Source organism: Pan paniscus, chromosome 15 (assembly GCF_029289425.2).
Source record: "Pan paniscus chromosome 15, NHGRI_mPanPan1-v2.0_pri, whole genome shotgun sequence".
In the NCBI taxonomy this organism is placed as follows: domain Eukaryota; kingdom Metazoa; phylum Chordata; class Mammalia; order Primates; family Hominidae; genus Pan; species Pan paniscus.
Genome location: NC_073264.2, coordinates 87,175,867 through 87,200,742, shown reverse-complemented (window position 1 = coordinate 87,200,742; position 24,876 = coordinate 87,175,867). Strand labels below are relative to the sequence as shown.

The following is a 24,876-nucleotide window of genomic DNA, read 5'->3' as shown; positions in this document are numbered from 1 at the left end:
ATAAAATTGGGAAATTAATGTGATGGGCGAGTGTACTTCTCTCTCAAAGATTGTTTGAAAGATAGGCATGGAATCTAATAGAGTAGACTCTTAATGGAGTAGACTCTTTAATTCATGGATACCAACGCTGTCTTGCATTTTAAGGTGAAATTATACGCTAAAATATAACTTCAAATGGCCTCATCCCCCTCAAAGGCAGCAGTACAGAAGAAATAGAAACGTATGGACACATATACACCATGGAATACTATGCAGCCATAAAAGGATGAGTTCATGTCCTTTGTAGGGACATGGATGAAGCTGGAAACCACCATTTTCAGCAAACTATCACAAAGACAGAAAACCAAACAACGCATCTTCTTACTCATAGGTGGGAACTGAACAATGAGAAAACTTGGACACAGGGCGGGGAACATCACACACCGGGGCCTGTCAGGGAGTGGGGGGCTGGGGGATGGATAGCATTAGGGGATATACCTAATGTAAATGAAGAGTTGATGGGTGCAGCAAACCAACATAGCACATGTATACTATGTATCAAACCTGCATGTTGTGCACTTGTACCCTAGAACTTAAACTATAATTAAAAATAAACTAAAATAATAAAGTATGTTCTATGCATACGAATATACTTAGCTTTTAAAATTATAACATATATATAATTTTTGAACTTGCTTTTTAAAAAATATAAAAATAAATATTTCCTTGTTGATACAAAGAAAAGGAACGTATGTAATGCAGATGTCTTCTCCCTGGCATCCTTGTCAGACCCTCCTCTTTCTAGAGCCCCTCTCATGGGACTGGTACCCAGGGCTTTACTCCCCATCCTCTCTCACCAGTCTGGTACAGCTATCAATATCTCCTACATTAATCCCAAACCAGCCACATCTTTACCCATGATTTCCAACTCCTGCCCTCTGACATGAGAGTAGCCCTAAACATATTGCCTTTCTCCCAGCTTCAGTGAGAAAGGATATTCCAAATATCCCCCCACACCTTGTCTGCCCCTTTCAGTATAGTGAGAGGTAAAGTGGGGACATTCTAACTTGCCAGGCCCCCCTCTTTTCTTTTTTTTTTTTTTTTTGCCAACAGTCACCTCTCACATTGTACCCTCTGCTCATATTCACTAGGAAAGTGAATCCTTCCCTCTCGTGCCTGGAAGCTCGGGATTCATATTCATGTCTTGGGGAATGGCAAATTGCAGGATGTTACACACCTTGGGGGAGCCACATTAAAGAAAAGAGGAATGGTGACTTCTCTCTATGCTGTCTGGAACAAGTTCCTTACTACCTTATGATAGTACCTCATGACTTGAATGACTTCTAGAGGAGTCAGCACCTAAGAAACAAGAAATTTTGTTTTCTTCTGTTTTTTCAATGAACAAATAACTTGTCCAAGATTTTTTTGTGTCTCTCATTGTGTATAATACTATATTGGGCATATGGCAGGTGCCTAATGCTTAATACCTTTAAAAGAAAGCAGAACATCAGGTGGAAGGAAGAATTTTAGTTTTGAATCTTTAAGTATCTTGATTTTTTTATATCCCTGAGAAATAAAGAAAGAAAACATTCTCTCTTTGTAAATATTCTCTATTTGTAAATAGAGAGTAGTCAAAGCATGAAACACTGTCCAGTTTATACTTATCAATGAAGAATCTTTATGTTTCTAATATATGCATACATTAATGTAATACCTTTATTTTGAATTAAAAAAAGATTTAGGAAGAAAAGAAAAAGGAGTAGTTCTTGTCCTTTTAAGAAGTAGAAATATACTTCTCTACTTCATTTTCCTGCAGGGCAAGACACTGAGAAACCAAGTTTAAAATCACAGGAACTACTTTGTGAGTATTTTAGCCCCTCTAAAGCTGAAATATGTTAATTAGGTGAGATAAAATAAATAGTTCTATAGACACTGCCCTCAAAAGCATCTGTTAATTCTAACTGGGAAATAGTTAAGGGAGATGAATATAGGTTGATATTTTACACATTTCTTTAGACATCTTGTTTACAAATTTATTTAGAAGTCTTTGTTTAGGAACAAAGAAATTGACTTTGCCTAATCAAAGTTGAATTCAAATGAATTATTAGGCATTTCATAAAAAATGTTACTAATTTTTTTGTAGTATACCTGACATTCTGTCATAGAAATCTGACCTAAACTCTCAACAGAGCACTGTAGTGGCCCACCTGCTAGGGTGTCTTTGTACTCATTTCTAATTACATACATACACATTCCAAAGAAAATGGAGTTATAAACAATATATTTAGGCAGAGAGCGAAAATCATTCACAAAAATTAGTAAATTTAGTCTTATGATATGCATACATCAAAATACAGCTGGTTGACCAGATGTTTCACTTATTTTCCTGGATATATTATGATTGTGGTTGGCTCTTTTTTTCAGCACTAATACAGTTCAGTTTCTCTTTCTAAAAATAAACTTATCAGATGCCAACTATAAATGTGTATGTCAGTTTTGGGGAATTGAAAATAACATATGTTTGACTATGAAATAATGTTTGAAGGAAAAGTAAGAAATTTACTGATAGTTTTCTGGAAATACCATTGGAAAGCCTCTGATCCCAATTCTTTATTTTAAAAAATATTTAACAATTACCCAGTTCTGAATTTCAGAGGCTGTAACAGCAAATGTGTTCAATTATCCCACAAATGTTAGAGAACACAGAATCCAGGCACCTGGAATACTGATGCTTTTGCCTTCATGCTTCTTAAGCTTAAGGACCCCTTCTCTTTATGTCTTATCACCTCTCCCTTTCTCCTTTAAACCAGAAAGGAAGGGGCCCCCCCAATGTGATTTACTCCAGGCCTTAAACCTACCTCAGGTTTGGCCCTGAATTGTGCCTTTGAAGGCTAAAGGAGGTCCAGATGAAAGAGAGACTGACTGAAAAAGCCCACAGAAAAATGTATTACAGAGATTAACATGCCACAGCCTCTTCATCAAAGACTCTGGGCAAAAATCAACAGGCAACAGAGCCTGCATCCGGAAGTTGTAGAAGTAAGAATGCAGAGAAAAAAGACATCTGGACAGAGGAGGGGTTGAAATAATTTCTGGATCTCTGTTCTCACTAAAGGATAGTTAGATAATGCAAAAGTATAAGAAAGTTAAGAAAAATATCAACTACAGTATATAAAGTTAATTATATACTGTAGTTGATATTGTTTTACATGGATATACGTATTGTACAGCATTTTGTTAAAGAACTATTTTTGGTATACCTATTATGCTTTAGGCACTTTATTTGTTGAATAAATACCTTATTTCACCTTTATATTAGTATACTGAGGGTAGGTGATATTAGCCCATTTTATGAATGAGAAAACATGCTGTTAGAGGGAAATGGACTTGATCAACCTTCATTGTGAATGGAAAGAGCTGAGAAGGATTGATATGGTCTGACTCTGTGTCCCCACCCAAATCTCCTCTCGAATTATAATCCCCAGGTATTGAGGGAGGACCTTGGTGGGAGGTAATTGGATCATGGGGTGGTTTCTCCCATGCTGTTCTTGTGATAGTGAGGAAGTTTTCATGAGATCTGGTTGTTTAATAAGTGTCTAGTGCGTCCTCTTTCACATTCTCTTTCTCCTACCACCAAGTAAGACATGCCTTGCTTCCCCTTCACCTTCTGCTGTGATTGTAAGTTTCCTGAGGCCTCTCCATCCATGCAGAACTGTAGGTCAATTAAACTTCTTTTTTTTTTTATATAAATTACCCAGTCTCAGGTGGTATCTTTATAGGAGCATGAAGCATGAAAACAGACTAATACAAGGATTAGAGCTAAAACTGGATGACAGCAGATATTCAAGTTGAAGTCTGGTTCCAAAGTCCAGGATCTTTGCACTAAATCCCATTACTTTCCAAACTGTCCTACAGTAAGCTGAAAATGCAAATTATAAGCGCATTCTTGAAAGAGACTCTAAAAGCTATTTTTATATAAATGTGACTTTAAAATAATAGATCCATATATTTACTATGCATTAGAATCACCTGGCCAAAAATAAATGCAGATTCACTTGTCTACTTTCAGACAATCTTACTCAGTAGGTCTAGGGTGGTCTTTGGTTACACTAAGCACACCTGAAACTCTGGCGTTTCAATCATTGTTCTTCACTGAAAACAACTGAAGCTGATTTTGGCTGATGTAATCAGAAAGTAAACTTGTTGGAGGGTATGGTGATACATTTTGGATGTGTTTCCCTGCCCAAATCTCATGTTGAATTGTAATCCCCAATGTTGGGTGTGGGGGCTGGTGAGAGGTGATTGGATTAATGGTTTAGGACTGTCCAGTTGCTGCTGTCCTCATGTCTTGCTCCTGCTCTGGCCACATAACCTGCCTGGTCCCTCTTTGCCTTCTGCCATAACTGTAAGTTACCTGAGGCCTCCCCAGAAACTGAGCAGATGCCAGTATCATGCTTCCTGTACAGGCTGCAGAACTGTGAGCCTATTAAACCTCTTTTCTTTAAAAATTAGCCAGTCTCAGGTATTTCTTTATAGCAATGCAAGAATGGCCTAATACATATGGTAAGGAGAATAATGGCCTCTCAGAGATGTCCAAATCTGAATCCCTGGAACCTGGGAATATGTTACTTTATGTAGATAAAACACCTTTCAGGTGTGATTAAATGAAGGGCCTTGAGAATGGGAGATTTTCCTGGATGACCTATGTGGACCCAATGTAATCACCAGGGTCCTTGTAAGTGAAAGAAGGCAGAGGAGTCTGAGTCAGTGCAGGAGATGTAATAGGAAGGAGAGGAAGTAAGAAGCCCGTGAGGATGAAAGTTCAGATCAGAACAATGTAATTTCAGACTCTGATGAGAGGAGGGGACCGGGAAACCTCTAGAAGCTGGAAAAAGAACGGAAAGAGATTCTCCCCTAAAGCTTCCAGAAGAAGCCCATTTTGGACTTCTGAACTCCAGAACTGTAAGATCATAAACGCATGTTGTTTAAGCCACTATACTTGAGATAATTTGTTCTTGCAGCAACAAGAAACTAATAAAGAAGTGCATTGCATTCATGTTTCTCTGCACTTTTAAAATACAGAGTCATATTTTTGGGTGTAGTATCTGTCCGCTGAGGGATGTGAGAAGAGCTCTTCATATTTCTTTACCAATTAGTGTGCCCCTCCCCTAGCTTATGTTTCCTTCTAATGCCTTTAGTACCAATGAACTTTGTCACAGGATTGCCCTTGGACTATCAGAGCAGAAGTTTATGCTGAGATTTTCAGTGTCCCAAACCCCTTCTAGATTCTAGACCCCAAGAAGTACACTATACCATTCAGTAATGACATCCTTATGAACATTCTCTTTTCCATGCAAATTTCCTCAGTTCCCCATTAGGCGTGATAACCACCCAATTACATCATACCACTTATATCAGATATTCAACTAATGTGTTTCAAATAAATGCATAAATTAATGAAAAAATGAATAGGAATATCCCCGGCATGACTAGCTCTTTTCATTTTGATTGGTGTAAAATCATTCCAATAAATGCATATTATTCCAAGCAGAGTACTCTAAAAGAAATAAGACAATTCATCTCAGGAGTTTGTGTTTTTCTTTTACTATTAATGGGGTGTGATAAGCGGGAATATACTTTGGATCGCTCTCTGGCACACTTACACACATGAATAACATCCACTGAAGTTTCTTCTAAGCCAAAAGTTGCCCTGAGAGAAATTTCATCACTGATGAAATGACAATAGTTGTCTGGCTCCACAGTTAATTTGTAAATCATTCACAAAAGACCCATAAACTGTTCAGTGTATCTAGCTTTTAATATGGCAATTGAGGAAACCACGTCCATTTAAACAGAAACTGACAGAAAACCAAGAAAGAGCCTGACTTTCAAATTACACAGGCCAGCACAGGATAGAACCAAGCTTTTCTTGGCTTACTAGGAATGATTCAGCTTAATGACAAAAAAAAGTTAGACTGACTTTTAACTCGCCCATGTCTACCACACCATCTCTAATTTTGTTATTTTGCACTTTCAAAATAGATTTGTTTGAAGATATAGGAATATAGAACGGTTTATAAGCTAGTTGATTTCTTATTTTAATTTAATGAAAAATAATATCACTATTATTACTTATGAGAAAAACAATAAATTACTTACTCACAAATGAGGGTATCTTTATAAAACTGCAGTATTGAGGAGCCAAGATGGCCGAATAGGAACAGCTCCGGTCTACAGCTCCCAGCGTGAGTGAAGCAGAAGACGGGTGATTACTGCATTTCCATCTGAGGTACTGGGTTCATCTCACTAGCGAGTGCCAGACAGTGGGCGCAGGTCAGTGGGTGCATGCACCATGCGCCAGCCAAAGGAGGGCGAGGCATTGCCTCACTCGGGAAGCGCAAGGGGTCAGGGAGTTCCCTTTCCTAGTCAAAGAAAGGGGTGACAGACAGCAACTGGAAAATCGGGTCACTCCCACCCGAATACTGTGCTTTTCCGACGGGCTTAAAAAACGGCACACTACGAGATTATATCCCACACCTGGCTCGGAGGGTCCTACGCCCACGGAGTCTCGCTGATTGCTAGCACAGCAGTCTGAGATCAAACTGCAAAGCGGCAGTGAGGCTGGGGGAGGGGCGCCCGCCATTGCCCAGGCTTGATTAGGTAAACAAAGCAGCTGGGAAGCTCCAACTGCCTGGAGCCCACCACAGCTCAAGGAGGCCTGCCTGCCTCTGTAGGCTCCACCTCTAGGGGCAGGGCACAGACAAACAAAAAGACAGCAGTAACCTCTGCAGACTTAAATGTCCCTGTCTGACAGCTTTGAAGAGAGCAGTGGTTCTCCCAGCACGCAACTGGAGATGTGAGAACGGGCAGACTGCCTCCTCAAGTGGGTCCCTGACCCCTGACCCCCGAGCAGCCTAACTGGGAGGCACCCCCAGCAGGGGCACACTGACACCTCACAAGGCAGGGTACTCCAACACACCTGCAGCTGAGGGTCCTGTCTGTTAGAAGGAAAACTAACAAACAGAAAGGACATCCACAACAAAAACCCATCTGTACATCACCATCATCAAAGACCAAGAGTAGATAAAACCACAAAGATGGGGAAAAAACAGAACAGAAAAACTGGAAACTCTAAAAAGCAGAGTGCCTCTCCTCCTCCAAAGGAACGCAGTTCCTCACCAGCAACAGAACAAAGCTGGACTGAGAATGACTTTGACTAGCTGAGAGAAGAAGGCTTCAGACGATCAAATTACTCCGAGCTACGAGAGGACATTCAAACCAAAGGCAAAGAAGTTGAAAACTTTGAAAAAAATTTAGAAGAATGTATAATTAGAATAACCAATACAGAGAAATGCTTAAAGGAGCTGATGGAGCTGAAAACCAAGGCTCAAGAACTACGTGAAGAATGCAGAAGCCTCAGGAGCCGATGTGATCAAATGGAAGAAAGGGTATCAGCAATGGAAGATGAAATGAATTAAATGAAGCGAGAAGGGAAGTTTAGAGAAAAAAAAATAAAAAGAAATGAGCAAAGCCTCCAAGAAATATGGGACTATGTGAAAAGACCAAATCTACGTCTGATTGGTGTACCTGAAAGTGATGGGGAGAATGGAACCAAGTTGGAAAACACGCTGCAGGATATTATCCAGGAGAACTTTCCCAATCTAGCAAGGCAGGCCAACATTCAGATTCAGGAAATACAGAGAACGCCACAAAGATACTCCTTGAGAAGAGCAACTCCAAGACACGTAATTGTCAGATTCACCAGAGTTGAAATGAAGGAAAAAATGTTAAGGGCAGCCAGAGAGAAAGGTCGGGTTACCCTCAAAGGGAAGCCCATCAGACTAACAGCGGATCTCTCGGCAGAAACCTTACAAGCCAGAGGAGAGTGGGGGCCAATATTCAACATTCTTAAAGAAAACAATTTTCAACCCAGAATTTCATATCCAGCCAAACTAAGCTTCATAAGTGAAGGAGAAATAAAATACGTTACAGACAAGCAAATGCTGAGAGATTTTGTCACCACCAGGCCTGCCCTAAAAGAGCTCCTGAAGGAAGCACTAAACATGGAAAGGAACGACCAGTACCAGCTGCTGCAAAATCATGCCAAAATGTAAAGACCATCGAGACTAAGAAGAAACTGCATCAACTAAGGAGCAAAATAACCAGCTAACATCATAATGACAGGATGAGATTCACACATAACAATATTAACTTTAAATGTAAATGGACTAAATGCTCCAATTAAAAGACACAGACTGGCAAATTGGATAAAGAGTCAAGACCCATCAGTGTGCTGTATTCAGGAAACCCATCTCACGTGCAGAGACACATAGGCTCAAAATAAAAGGATGGAGGAAGATCTACCAAGCAAACGGAAAACAAAAAAAGGCAGGGGTTGCAATCCTAGTCTCTGATAAAACAGACTTTAAACAAAGATCAAAAGAGACAAAGAAGGCCATTACATAATGGTAAAGGGATCAATTCAACAAGAAGACCTAACTATCCTAAATATATATGCACCCAATACAGGAGCACCCAGATTCATAAAGCAAGTCCTGAGTGACCTACAAAGAAACTTAGACGCCCATACATTAATAATGGGAGATTTTAACACCCCACTGTCAACGTTAGACAGATCAATGAGACAGAAAGTCAACAAGGATACCCAGGAATTGATCTGAGCTCTGCACCAAGCGGACCCAATAGACATCTACAGAACTCTCCACCCCATATCAACAGAATATACATTTTTTTCAGCACCACACCACACCTATTCCAAAACTGACCACATACTTGGAAGTAAAGCTCTCCTCAGCAAATGTAAAAGAACAAAAATTATAACAAACTATCTCTCAGACCACAGTGCAATCAAACTAGAACTCAGGATTAAGAAACTCATTCAAAACCGCTCAACTGCATGGAAACTGAACAACCTGCTCCTGAATGACTACTGGGTACATAACGAAATGAAGGCAGAAATAAAGATGTTCTTTGAAACCAATGAGAACAAAGACACAACATACCAGAATCTCTGGGATGCATTCAAAGCAGTGTGTAGAGGGAAATTTATAGCACTAAATGCCCACAAGAGAAAGCAGGAAAGATCCAAAATTGACACCCTAACATCACAATTAAAAGAACTAGAAAAGCAAGAGCAAACACATTCAAAAGTTAGCAGAAGGCAAGAAATAACTAAATTCAGAGCAGAACTGAAGGAAATAGAGACACAAAAAACCCTTCAAACAATTAATAAATCCAGGAGCTGGTTTTTTGAAAGGATCAACAAAATTGATAGACCGCTAGCAAGACTAATAAAGAAAAAAAGAGAGAAGAATCAAATAGACACAATAAAAAATGATAAAGGGGATATCACCACCAATCCCACAGAAATACAAAATACCATCAGAGAATACTACAAACATCTCTACGCAAATAAACTAGAAAATCTAGAAGAAATGGATAAATTCCTGGACACATACACCCTCCCAAGACTAAACCAGGAAGAAGTTGAACTCTGAATAGACCAATAACAGGATCTGAAATTGTGGCAATAATCAACAGCTTACCAACCAAAAAGAGTCCAGGACCAGATGGATTCACAGCCGAATTCTACCAGAGGTACAAGGAGGAACTGGTACCATTCCTTCTGAAACTATTCTAATCAACAGAAAAAGAGGGAATCCTCCCTAACTCATTTTATGAGGCCAGCATCATTCTGATACCAAAGCCTGACAGAGACACAACAAAAAAAGAGAATTTTAGACCAATATCCTTGATGAACATTGATGCAAAAATCCTCAATAAAATACTGGCAAAACGAATCCAGCAGCACATCAAAAAGCTTATCCACCATGATCAAGTGGGCTTCATCCCTGGGATGCAAGGCTGGTTCAATATATGCAAATCAATAAATGTAATCCAGCATATAAACAGAACCAAAGACAAAAACCACATGATTATCTCAACAGATGCAGAAAAGGCCTTTGACAAAATTCAACAACGCTTCATGCTAAAAACTCTCAATAAATTAGGTATTGATGGGACGTATTTCAAAATAATAAGAGCTAACTATGACAAACCCACAGCTAATATCATACTGAATGGGCAAGAACTGGAAGCATTCCCTTTGAAAACTGGCACAAGACAGGGATGCCCTCTCTCAACACTCCTATTCAACATAGTGTTGGAAGTTCTGGCAAGGGCAATCAGCCAGGAGAAGGAAATAAAGGGTATTCAATTAGGAAAACAGGAAGTCAAATTGTCCCTGTTTGCAGACGACATGATTGTATATCTAGAAAACCCCACTGTCTCAGCCCAAAATCTCCTTAAGCTGATAAGCAACTTCAGCAAAGTCTCAGGATACAAAATCAATGTACAAAAATCACAAGCATTCTTATACACCAACAACAGACAAACAGAGAGCCAAATCATGAGTGAACTCCCATTCACAATTGCTTCAATGAGAATAAAATACCTAGGAATCAAACTTACAAGGGATGTGAAGGACCTCCTCAAGGAGAACTACAAACCACTGCTCAAGGAAATAAAAGAGGATACAAACAAATGGAAGAACATTCCATGCTCATGGGTAGAAAGAATCAATATCGTGAAAATGGCCATACTGCCCTAGGTAATTTACAGATTCAATGCCATCCCCATCAAGCTACCAATCACTTTCTTCACAGAATTGGAAAAAACTACTTTAAAGTTCATATGGAACCAAAAAAGAGCCGGCATCGCCAAGTCAATCCTAATCCAAAAGAACAAAGCTGGAGACATCACACTACCTGACTTCAAACTATACTACAAGGCTACAGTAACCAAAACAGCATGGTACTGGTACCAAAACAGAGATATAGATCAATGGAACAGAACAGAGCCCTCAGAAATAACGCCGCATATCTACAACTGTCTGATCTTTGACAATCCTGAGAAAAACAAGCAATGGGGAAAGGATTCCCTATTTAATAAATGGTGCTGGGAAAACTGGCTAGCCATATGTAGAAAGCTGAAACTGGATCCCTTCCTTACACCTTATACAAAAATCAATTCAAGATGGATTAAAGACTTAAACGTTAGACCTAAAACCATAAAAAACCCTTGCAGAAAACCTAGGCATTACCATTCAGGACATAGGCATGGGCAAGGACTTCATGTCTAAAACACCAAAAGCAATGGCAACAAAAGACAAAATTGACAAATGGGATCTAATTAAACTAAAGAGCTTCTGCACAGCAAAAGAAACTACCATCAGAGTGAACAGGCAACCTACAAAATGGGAGAAAATTTTCGCAACCTACTCATCTGACAAAGGGCTAATATCCAGAATCTACAATGAACTCCAACAAATTTACAAGAAAAAAACAAACAACCCCATCAAAAAGTGGGCGAAGGACATGAATAGACACTTCTCAAAAGAAGATATTTATGCAGCCAAAAAACACACAAAAAAATGCTCATCATCACTGGCCATCAGAGAAATGCAAATCAAAACCACAATGAGATACAATCTCACACCAGTTAGAATGGCAATCATTAAAAAGTCAGGAAACAACAGGTGCTGGAGAGGATGTGGAGAAATAGGAACACTTTTACACTGTTGGTGGAACTGTAAACTAATTCAACCATTGTGGAAGTCAGTGTGGCGATTCCTCAGGGATCTAGAACTAGAAATACCATTTGACCCAGCCATCCCATTACTGGGTATATACCCAAAGGACTATAAATCATGCTGCTATAAAGACACATGCACATGTATGTTTATTGCGGCATTATTCACGATAGCAAAGACTTGGAACCAACCCAAATGTCCAACAATGATAGACTGGATTAAGAAAACGTGGCACATATACACCATGGAATACTATGCCGCCATAAAAAATGATGAGTTCATGTCCTTTGTAGGGACATGGATGAAATTGGAAATCATCATTCTCAGTAAACTATCACAAGAACAAAAAACCAAACACCGCATATTCTCACTCATAGGGGGGAATTGAACAATGAGATCACATGGACACAGGAAGGGGAACATCACACTCTGGGGACTGTTGTGGGGTGGGGGGAGCGGGGAGGGATGGCATTGTGAGATACACCTAATGCTAGATGACGAGTTAGTGGGTGCAGTGCACCAGCATGGCACATGTATACATATGTATCTAACCTGCACAATGTGCACATGTACCCTAAAACTTAAAGTATAATAATAAAAACAAAAACAAAAAATAAATAAAACTGCAGTATTTATCATTTTGGGTTGCAGTAAAACAAATCAACAAAGGAAATAGAATTAAATAAAACAACTTGTTGAAAGAGATTTAAATTTAAGATAAAGGGGGCATTTTAAATAATTTAAGAAATTATTTCTTAGTCAACAATTGGTGGAAAATTACTGCTATAAGTGAAAAATAAAAAATTGAGTTAGAACACTACTCCATGTTACACACTGCAATACACACTAATGGTTTAAAGAACAGACAACTAAACAAACCACTGTTAAAGACAAATATCAAATAAAATTCTGAGTAGCTTTGAATTATGAAAACTCTACCTAAAAAGAGCCAAAACCAAAAGCTATATATCAACAGATTTGACTATGTCAAAATTTAAAACTTCATTATGATAAAGTCAACTATCAAAAAATTAAGATATAAATTATGGCTTGAAGCCAAAATTTGTACCGTATTTAATAAACAAAGATTTATTACCCCGAATACATAGTATTCTCATATATAACTTGGAAAATGAAATGTACTAAATGGAAAATGAGTCTAAGATTTAATTAGTCAATTCACAGTAGAATAAATACAAGTGAAAAAAATGAAAGTTCACCTTTATTCATAATCAGGGAAATATACACTAAAAACACAATGAGGTATCTCATTACAGAGATAAACATTTGGAAGAGTTGGAAAATGATGTGGGGAAACAGAACCTCAATATTGATGGAGAATACATTAGTAAACATTTCACTGAGCCTATTTGGTAATATACACCAATAATTTAAATGGTTCTATCTTTAAATCCAGAAGCTCCATTTCAACAATTCTATTCTTAATAAATATTTACACATGTGCACAATCCTATGAATATATAAGAAAGTTTACTGTGATATTGTCTCATCATTCTGAAATATTGGAAATGACCCAAATGTCCTTCAAAAGGGGAACTGTATATTATGTATCCATAGAATAGTCACAATATGGAATATGATGCAGGTATAAAAAAAAAAGTATGAACTGACATTAAAACGTGTCCAGAACATTTTTGTTGTATATCAAACCGAGTGTCCTAACACACATATTATGATCCTATTTACGTCTAAAAAATTTTTTTTTGTGTAAATTGTACACATGTAAATGCATAGAAAGAATGTTGATCAGTGGATATCTCTTGGGAGGAGGTTGTATAAGGAAAAGAAAATGGAGAAGATTCCATATTTATGACTTTCAATGTAGTTTGAATATTTTATAATGCAAAATATATGTATTTTACTATAAAAAGACAAAAATAAATCTATTTTAAAAAACATTTCCACATTTTGAAGCCAGGACCAAAACTCTGCTTTGAAGTGAAAATACTGAAATTTTTAATAACTTAAATACCCTTTGGTTCATACCATTTTTCCTTGCCAGGAAGCAGTAGCATGGCTGTGATCATTAAGTAAATTATGTAAATTAAATATATGATACAAAATACATAACAAAGACAACATTTTTAACATGATTGCTACTAATGTCTTATAGTCTAATTTGCAACACATAGTGTTTCACTTGAAACCATTCCAAGATTCCATGACTATATTAAATTTAATTGCAACTTTAAACTTTTGAAAGGGAGAAGAGTAATCCCTTGATTGTTCCTATTTCCCCTCTGTACTAGGTTTTTAAATTCTAGATCAATTGTGTTAGACACCACCTTGGGTTTGTCCTCCCCTTCCTCAGCAAAGCAATCCAGTAATGAGACTAAATTTAGGAGCATTTCCTTTCATTCTAACCTTCCTTGGTTTGGTTTCACATCAGTGGGCTCATTATGCACTCCAACGGCCCTGTAAATAACTTCTTGCTTTGCTTTGGAGTTATTTGACTCTCTTGCATTTAGCCATCCTTCTAGGCTAATTCAAAGCATATCTAAGATAAAATTCAACCTTAAAAAATAAAGCACTTAAATGGACATCTCAGGATTAAAGAAAAACATCACTAAGTTGACTTTGCATATAATGTTTCTATGATTGCAGAATCAGAAGGAAGAATTTCATTAAGACCCAGTGCGAGTAACAACAAAACAAAATGATTGTGGTGAGCCTCAGCCCAACGGCGACATCCAGGAAACTGACAGAGCTGAGGCAGCTCCTAGGATGTCAACGCAAAGGTTGACAGAGCCTGCCAAGGAACCAGATGCTGATGTCAGACAGAGACAGGAAAAATGGACCACAGTTTGTTATCTGTTTCCTGTGATTAGAATCAGCATCACCCGTCACTCTCTTTTTCAGATTAATTAATAAAGTCTGGTGTGAAGAATTTCAATAAAATATTTGTTCAAAAGGGAGAAAAGAAACATCTGCTTTAGAATTGTTTTCCCCTTTAGTCAGAGTCTGTAAAATGTGTGTACGTTGGTTTTTTTCTGTGCCTACATTTGGTGGACATTAAAACAATGTTTAAGCACAGTAAAATGTAGTATTGTTTACCTCCTATTTTAGAAGATAATTTTCTCAATATTGGTGCCAGTGTCAACATTTAATATATGTTTTTTACCTTTTCCTCCTCTCTCTCCCCCCCCTTCTTTCTCTTTCTTTCTTTCTTCCTTTCTTCCTTTCTTCCTTCCTTCCTTTCTTCCTTGCTTTCTTCCTTCCTTCCTTCCTTTCCTTCCTCTCTTTCTGTCTCTCTCTCTTTCCCTCCCTCCCTTCCTTCCTTCCTTCCTTCCTTCCTTCCTTCCTTCCTTCCTTCCTTCTACTACTACAACAACAAAGCACATCTTTCTGTCTTGGATGTTTTCTTTAAGAAGTAAAACTGGCCGGGCGCAGTGGCTCACGCCTGTAATCCCAGCACTTTGGGAGACTGAGGCAGGCGGATCACGAGCTCAGGAAATCAAGACCATCCTGGCTAACACGGTGACACCCCGTCTCTACTAAAAATACGAAAACTTAGCCGGGCATGGTGGCGGGCGCCTGTAGTCCCAGCTACTCAGGAGGCTAAGGCAGGAGAATGGCGTGAACCTGGAAGGCGGAGATTGCAGTGAGCAGAGTGTCCAGCCTGGGCGACAGAGCGAGACTGTCTCAAAATAATAATAATAATAATAATAATAATAATAATAATTAGAAGTAAAACTCTATATTAAGACCAATCACACCTTTCATGGCACCAAGCTCAAATGAAACCATGACAAACTGTGAAAACCAGAGGTGTCTGTGACCTAAAACAATTTTTTAACCTCTTAAATGCAAGGGCTATGTGAAGAATGCAGGTTTTCTTTTCCCCCCAACCTCTTGCATGACAGTTACTCGTCGATTAGAAAAAACATAGCATGGCCAAAGGCAAGTACAAATTGTAATCAAGTTTATAGTTTGTAAATTAAAAACGTATTACATAATAGAAAAGTTTCCTCTTTTCTATAGAAACGTGATGAAAACAACACATACTTGAATAGTGATTTACAGTCTAGCTGTACATGTGTACATGTATACTACCTTATTTAGTCTTTATAACAAAATTGAGAGATGCAGAAACTGGATATCATAGACTTACCCAAAGGCAAACAGCAAAAAAGTCATGGAACTCAACTTCTGGATTTGCTTTTCCAATTCCAGGACTCTTACCGTTACACTACCAAAGCTTCAGAAAAAAAAGCACCTATTAGAGAAAAAAAAATATGAAAGCTGTATACAAATATTGGTACAACTTTTCAAAATGCTGGGTCAAATACAGTTCTTTCTCAAGGAAGAAGAATTAGATGAATAGACAAACACACATTATTCCAACCGGGAGTTTCATTATCTCCTTTTTCCCCATGTGTTTTAAAGGATGTGTCAGACTGCATTAGGATTATTTAAACAAGGATGTGCCATTTGAGTCACTAATATTAGATTACTTTGTCATCCATCATCTCATAGGTTTTACAATCCTATTTTCATAAAAAGAGAGTAACCGATGCGCTCGAGTTCAGTTAGGAGTAGCAGAGCCAGTACACAATTAAGGCATTCTTTATCTGAGTCCATTCACTGACTATCTCTCCCTCTATCTTAGCTATCTCTATTTATCTCTAGTCATCTACTTATCTAGCAAAATATAATTCACTGCAATATCCTTTTCTGGGAAAATTATATGCACCTTCTTCCACCACCTCTATGAGGGTGCACACAGACAATACCTCCATGACACAGTCTAGGGGGTGGCCTCTGAAGACGTCTTACCTGTGGCGTTTTAAGGTGGATGCCTGTGCTTTCTTAGTCAATAGTCAAAGACAGAAAAATAAACCAATTATGTATGAAATTGAGAATACCAATTATTTACTATTAATGTATACATAAATTTAGTTTATTTTAAAGGAGAGGTCATCATATACTTTTCTGAGAAAGGAGCACTCTCTCCAGATAGTTAAAATATTTAGAAGCATGATTTCTCAGTGAGAGTATTATTTATGGTTTGAAGATCTGCCCTGGAGCCATTTTGAAATCTGCTTATCAATCTTTTAAACCCAACTGAAATCTTCTATCTGCTTCTTGTGAGATTCGGTAGAACAATTAAGGAACTTGTAGAACATTTTTTCCTAATCCCAAGTCATGCTCCTTTTTAAGTGGAGAGGGCTCTATAGATGAAGAACCTTCAGGATAGACTATTCCACATCTAAATTAAAATCAGAGAGGGCTAGAAGGTTTCTTTCACAGCTGTTGAAGATAAGGCTAAGAAACTATATCTAGTGCCTAAGACAGAACCACATCCACCATGAATGATAACAGAATTTACCTGAAAATTTAAAGGTTGGGGACTAATGTGTAACCACTAGAATTACTTTTTTTTTAATCTAGTGGTTTATTTACCTAAATTATTTTGTTAAGTAAATTATGAAATGTGTAAAGCATAAAACTATAAGGTGCTCTTTAATTTTAATGACATTATAATAAATTTAAAGATATCTTAAATTTACCCTATATGAGTAAGATATAAGACCAGATTCATCAACTGATGACAAATACATAGTTGTATTTACAACTGGCAACACATATTCAGGCACTTTGAAAATTTCTGGCCATATATGCTATGTACACTATGAACATGGAATCCAAGTGACAAAACTGGGGCAAATATGACACTTCAATCAGCTGATAATGCAATATTGATATTTCACAAGTAGCTCAGTGACTTTGCATAGCATTTAGTTTCAATAACCAGTTTGATATTTAACTGAAGGATTTCATTTTTTCTTTAACATTGGCTTTTTTGAATATTTATTTTAATCTTACTTCTCTGTTACTATATCTTTCTTAGTCTGCTCAAGACTCCATGGACTGGGTGGCAGGTTAGAAGCTAGAAATCCGGTGCCAGCATTGTTGGTTTCTTGCCAGAAATGCCTTCTTGCTATGTTCTCACATGGCAAAGAGAGCAAGAGACAGCAAGCACTCTGTCACCTTTTTTATGAAGGCCACCAATCCCACCGTTGGAGATTGAGGACATTAATCTCTACTCTCATGACCTCATTTAAATCTAATAGTCTCCCAAAGACCCCATCTTCAAATACCATGACATTGGGGGTTAGGGGTGGTTACAGACTGCAGGTTTATGTCCTCTCAAAAGTCATATGTAGAAACCTAATTACCAATGTGACGGTATTTGGAGGTGGGTTCTTTGAGAGATGATGAGATCTGGAAGACAGAAAATTCATGAATGGGATTAGTACTCTTATGAAAGGGATTCCTGAAAAGTCCCTCACTCCTTCTGCCATGTGAGGACACAGGGGAAAGACAATCATTTATGGAAAACAAAACGGGCCCTCACCATACATTGAATCTGCTGGCACCTTGATATTGTATTTCCCAGCCTCCAGAACTATCATAAATAAATTTCTGTTGCTTATAAGCCAGCTAATCTATGATATTTTGCTATAGCAGCCTGAGCTGTCTAAGATAGATCTCAACATATGCATTTTGGAGAGACACAATTCAGTCCATAGCATTTCATCCTGGACTCCAAAATTCATGTCCTATGTCATTCTCATGTTCAAAATACATCCTTTTCATTCCAATAGTCTTTTAAAAGTATGTTAACAATTCTGAACATTTATAGCAATGATTTTATGATATGTGGTCATAAAATATTATACTAAAAATCATGATTAAATATATGGAATTAATTTCTATTTTTCCACTTAAATACAAAAATATACAGAATTATTCACATATTTTTAAATAATTTGAAATCAGTAGAAATGTGTTTAGCATCCCTACCTATGATAAGATTAAGAAGCTGATGAGCATGAGCAAACATAACATCTTGGATATTAAAGAGGTGAACTGGTAATATGATTATGCCAATGCTAGACATATTTAGTTCACATATGTTTACAACTAAAACAATATTGGAAACAACCTAAATATGAAATAATTGGGCTTTATACTTTCCTAGGAATATCTATTACGATTATCAAACTATACTTCTGCAGAATTTTAATTATTTAAAATCAAGCACAATATGCGGCGTTATGTCTTTACATGTTTGAACACAGAACACATGTTGTAATTTTACATGTGTGTATGTGATCTACTTAAGAATAACTGTTTTTTAAATTTAGTACCGTTAACCTTCAGCAACATTGGAGTGAGGGGCACTAATTCCGTAAGCAGTTAAAAACCTGTGTATAAATCTTGACTCCCCCAAAACTTAACTACTAATAACCCACTGTTGACTGGCAGCCTTACTGATAACATAAACAGTCAATTAACACATATGTTGTATGTTATATGCATTACTTACTGGAATTCCTTTAAATTTTTTAAAATAAATTAACTTCTTTTTTTCCTTCTCTCTATACATACACAAAATCATATGCACACACACACAAATTCACACACACACACACACACACACACCCTACTGGTGTTGTTCTCTAGAGAACACTAATACACTATCTTTCAGAGAAAAGCAAATGCTAAACTATTTATGTACCAAAACTCAATCCTTGACACGTGGTCTAAAATAAAGAAAATATTTGAAATTATAAGTTTCAGAAAATCCAAGATAACGTCTAAATAATTTGCCACTAGAAACAAGGAAAATATGTTCTCTGCAGACATGACTGGCCGAGGGCTTAATCCCAAAAACCTCCAGTTATGCTTCTATTGATATTTTGTTTCCTATAAAAGAAAAATAACGAATAAATAGAAACTGAAAAGTATTTTGTTCTGGCTCAATCCTTTGCTTACAGTTTCCATCATAGGTATGATTATCTATCTGTGAAAGATAAGGACCCATCTTGGTGAAATTTCTTACGAAGTTGGCAACTTTATGTTTTATCTTTTCCTGTTTGGTTTATCTTTCCCATTTCCTATGATATACATCATATTTTTTTCTGGCTGTGCACTTAACAGGCTTCCCAATTTTAATTTTTGTCTAGTGGGAGCAGTATGTTTTCTTGGTTTTGAGGTTGACACTCTTGTTGGATACTGACCATATGTTTTTACAATATATATTATACCAAGTTCCTGTTTTCTCAGTGCATATTTTTATATGTAGGGGTTAACTAGAGTAAAATGAACAGATTAAATTATATTTCAGTCATGGCCTGGATTAATTTTCACTTAAATTTATTTCAAACTAAATGTTTCATCCCTATTCATCTTTATTCATTCAACTGTATCCCATGGATACTCGCCATTTAAACACCTGGTAGTTTTCCCTTCTTGGCAGATTCTTGGACTCATCCTAGCTTTTCAAATGTTTTAGTAGAATTAAGAACATTATTATTCTCAAAGGTGAGGAGGGCTTGGGGGAAATTTTAATGTAACTTATTTTCATTGCCAAAGATATGCTATGAGTTTAAGAGGTAAATTTCATAGCTACAACCCCCGCACTCTGGGTTCCATACTTGTTATGAATGTGAATCTTCACAGTGCCCTGTGAGGACATAGAAGGTGGAAGTGTCATAGAGTTATTAACAGAAAGCACCAATAAATAGCAGTGGCTTCAATGTCTGAATAATGCTTTCACTATAAACTAAGAAGTTTGGAAAACCCAAAAATATAATTCATGTAACACAACATTAACATTGCATTTTACTTTTCTTGTGTACACCCTGAATACATAGTTTAATAACTTAAAAATTATGAGTTGTATTCATATGTTATATCCACAAGAAGTGACAGCATTTTGATATTTTTCCCGTTCCATACTATGTTAATTTCTATCTGACTATGCTGTACTTTAGCATGGTATGATCAGATAGGCCATGCTATGTTTGGTAAAACTATTTTGTACAATTTAACAATTCATTCAATAAATTCTACTGCTATACTGCAGTAATGATAGATTATTATCAATAATAATGATGGGTACAAAAACAGTAGTTAGAAAGAATGAATGAAATTTACTATTTGACAGCACAACCGAATGACTACAGTCAATAATAATTTAATTGTACATGTTAAAATAACTAAAATCATATAATTGGATTGTTTGTAACACAAAGGATAAATGCATGAGGTGATGGATACCCCATTTGCCATGATGTGAGCATTATGCATTATATGCCTGTATCAAAATATCTCACATACCCCATGAATAATACACCTACTATGTAACCACAAAAATTAAAAATTAAAAAGATCAATAATGATGGAAAAAAAACCTACCAGCCTTCTCTCTGCATCACTGCAGTGACATGTCCTACATTTTAACAGAGCAGAATCCCCTATTAGAGGTAGGCTTTGCCACAATCTAGATTAGTTTTTGCTGGATAAAGATTTCACACCAAACAGAAAAAGACAAGAGCAAATCACAACAGGTTTTGCAAACAGCTCCTGCAACCACAAATGTAATATGTTCAATGTGGAAAGCACTGTTAATGATGCATACATTTTCTCAACCACATCCACAAGTTAATCAAAACCACTGTCAGTGGCATTACTTTTGCAAATAAAGATCATACACATGTACATACACATGTGACAAACTGTAGATGTAACACTCTGTAATACTGTATATTTAAATAAAGATTAAATATGTAAGAAAATTGGCCTAATTAAATAAATATGCACATGGGGAAATCAAGGTTACACTCTAAGGTCTATACTTCTAACTGCTAACTGACACTGAAGAGAGCTAGCCTAAAAGAGATAATATCGTTTGGCAAAGCACTAAAATAGAGTCAAACTGTTTCCACAACACCATGAAAACACATTAATTTAGTGAGCTACAGGTCTATCAAACTTTGGCTTGGTACATGCATATAATAAATATTCTATGTCAATTTACGCTAAAGAAAAAATTTATTTGGCAAAATATAGACAAAACCTCTGTTTGAATTACTATACCTCATCCCATTTCCCATTTTAATTGATTTTTCAGCAAATTTTGTCCTCCCTGGAAGTACACTCTTAATTTACAGCACTTTTTTTTTTAACTTTTAAGTTCAGGGCTGTAAGTGCAGGTTTGTTGCATAAGTAAACTTGTGTCATGGGGGTTTGTTGTACAGATTGTTTCATCATCCAGGTTTTAAGCCTATTTCCCATCAGTTGTTTTTCCTTATCCTCTCCCTCCTCCCACCCTTCACCCTCTGAAAGGCCCCAGTGTGTGTTGTTCCCTTCTATGTGTCCATGCGTTCTCGTCATTTAGCTCCCACTTATAATTGAGAGTGTGTATTTGGTTTTCTGTTCCTGTGTTAGTTTTCCAAGGAAAATGGCCTCCTGACCCATCCACATTCCTGAAAAGGACATGATCTCATTCTTTTTCATGGCTGCATAGTATTCCATGGTATGTATGTACCACATTTTCTTTATCCAGTTTATCATTGGTGGACATTTAGATTGATTCCATGTCCGTGTACAGCACATTTCTTTAAGACAAAGTAAGTGATCAAGGATAACAAATATTTTATACATATAAATGTGTGTGTGTATATACATAAACAACAGTGATTTTTTTAAACTATAATATACTAGTACCAACTTACACACTTTGTGCTTCCACTAAAATTTGTTTCAAACTTAATTATGTGTATCTAAAATTTGTGTAATTTAAACAAATCATAACTAAAAATCATACACATAGTATTTTGTACAAAAAATATACGTTTGTGTCTGTGTACGCATATTCAAATATTTAACTTAAAGTACCGAACTGTTCATTAAAATATATAGAAGATAAATTATCTTTACATTCAGTTCAAGAGTTTCCTAAAACTTTAAGTCAAGATGTTGAAATAACTGTTGAGAGTTATAATCATAAAACTGTACATGTAAATGGATTTCTACTTTTAAAATGTTTAAAAACTTCTTTTCTTGCTCACCATTGTCCATAATATTGAGCAAGGAAGAATATATTTTCCACATAACTCTGAGAATGCAATATTGAGCTTGTTTTCTATATGCAGAGGAAGGTGATGTCAATAGAGCCTATTAGATGGGGATGCTCTCATGTTTGATGTTAGCAGGTTGTTTTACCTTTAGTTTGATTAAGGTTGGTTTCTGAGCTGGAGGTAAACAAAAAGAAAACTCACATCAAATAACACAGTTGGAATAAACTGAAGATATACTAGAGCTTGACTCATCCATGCCATGCCTGTGAATTCAGATATAAACCATAAATTCAATTATTTTGTAAAGATATCACAAACTTTGTTTACATAGCTGAAAAGATCTGACTTAATAAAATCCAGTAAGTAGGAAAAGAAACATTCTTATAGTTTTAAATCTGTTACCACCATAATAGGGTCCTGGAATGTTAAGATGAACCCAAATTTTCTCAGTCTTATTTTATTATTAGACTCATTTTTGTTTGTACAGATATGTAATTCTGAAATACTCCACAATTCTATAAAAATTTAAAAACATTCCTCTTCTTTCTCTCTGCCTTATAAATAGTATAATTATATAACTTCACATAAAAAACTGTGATAGTTCAGGTTCTTTGAGAAGCAGACTCCAAGGCTAGATTAAACATGCAGTGGTTTTGTTAGGGAAAACCCCTGAGGAAGAAGATAGAAAAAGAGTCATGGAATAATAGGAGAGCTGTTGATCCACAGTATGAGTCTTAAACCCAACTGAAGAAGATAGAAAAGGGGAGATGTTGTAAATATTCTGAACAGCTTGCAAAGTAAGGCAGTTTGGCAAAGTCATCAAAGGGTTCTTGAACCAAAGTCAACCAGCTCGGGAGTCCAGTGGCTTCCAGAAACAAACTTGTCTTGGTATCCCCATCCTGCTCAGTCCATTGCATGGAGAAGCCAATGGGAAATATAGGTTTTGGTCAGTGTGGCAATGGATTTTTGTTCCATGCAGCAGGAAGCAGCTAGAGCCGTTGCTCCATTACAGTCCTGTCAGTTGGAAGCTCGAAAGGAACATTTGCATGGTTGCCACAGATACGGTTCGCTAAAGAAAATATTCTTCAACCTTGATCTTATAAGTGACAAACTAGAATCAATCCCTGAAATAAGAGTCAAGATCTAAACTGTAGATTCTACAAGATGGAAGAAATCCAATTACACTGAAAAGCACATGAAATGATGTCACGATATGAATATTATGTCACTCTGCGTGGAGATCAGCCTAGTCTCACTCATGCCCCCTCCCTCTAGTGTGGGAAAACAAGAGGAACCTCCAAAATTTCCTAACTGCACAAAGAAATTGGTGGAAATTCACTTCATTTTGAAGCTCGGGGTTTCTATGTGGTTGATTTAATCAAAATATTAATGTGATTTTTCTAGAAGAAGAAAAAGGGAAAATATAAAAATCATGCTGATTGGATTTGAATAGATTGTATTGATCATATATGAATATTATCTTTCATCCAGATTGGAAAGTACTGTTTTGAAATCCAGTCCTTCACACTTCCAAACTGATCATTTTTAATAAGTAAATGTCATTTTGTCTTTTTTTTTTTTTTCTGGTCAGGGAGAAAAACAAGAAGTTTCCTTCCACAAACTTCCTAAAAGGTGCCATGTGTTTTCCTAAAACCAAGGTGAGCTAACTCAATAAATTCTATTAAAAAAATTTCTTAGTACTGACTATTAATATAGAGCCCTAGAAAAGCATCTTTTGATATGTTTCTATAATATTTGCCTTGATCGTTTTTAAAGAAATAATAATATGAAGCTACCAAACCATGAGAAATTGATCTTCAATACTTTAATGTAATTAGTTCCTAATACCCTTTCTAGTTTCTCTGGATATTCTTAAGTTTTGAAACCAATTTAAAGCAATGTTTTAATTATTAAAACATGTAGCTTAATGGGAGTTCTTTAGCATTTTAGTGAAAACATCTAACAAATCCCTTTCACTCTCAATCTTCTGATGTCTGTATTTAATTTCCAACTTTCCACAAACAAGGCATGCATTTGCCACAGAGCCATGAAGTAAGATAATCACTGTTACACAGTAACACACATCCTGAAGCTGCAATTTTGTGTCTCAGGAGAAAGAAATCAAATCTTCCTTCACAGACCTTTGAGGCAGCAGGCACTGGGTATCCACTGAGGATACCTAATACATTTCTCCAGTACATTTCCCTGTTTTTTCATTCATGTGCTATTTTATTCAGTAATAATAAGAAAAATACAGTACTTAGAGCCTGAGTTTTACAAACAGCGAAGCAGATACTGTTATTTTGTCAGATGATTAAGCTGTCTTTTAGGACTAGTTCAGGTATTTTCCAAGGAATCATAATTCCTTTGGTCACGAGGGTGTGACATATTTAGCTA

The 24,876-nt window shown here is 36.6% G+C and overlaps 2 long non-coding RNA genes across 2 annotated transcripts in view; one reads left to right on the top strand and one right to left on the bottom strand.

Annotated features, from left to right (window-relative positions):
• Window positions 1-24,876, bottom strand: part of LOC134728911 (uncharacterized) — a 224,663-nt gene that overhangs the window by 76,778 nt on the left and 123,009 nt on the right. Inside the window, exon 2 of the long non-coding RNA XR_010109777.1 lies at window positions 15,720-15,824. This is a non-coding gene — a long non-coding RNA (uncharacterized LOC134728911). The remainder of the gene's footprint in view (window positions 1-15,719; window positions 15,825-24,876) is intronic.
• Window positions 23,702-24,876, top strand: part of LOC130540794 (uncharacterized) — a 51,767-nt gene continuing 50,592 nt past the window's right edge. Inside the window, exon 1 of the long non-coding RNA XR_008954789.1 lies at window positions 23,702-24,137. This is a non-coding gene — a long non-coding RNA (uncharacterized LOC130540794). The remainder of the gene's footprint in view (window positions 24,138-24,876) is intronic.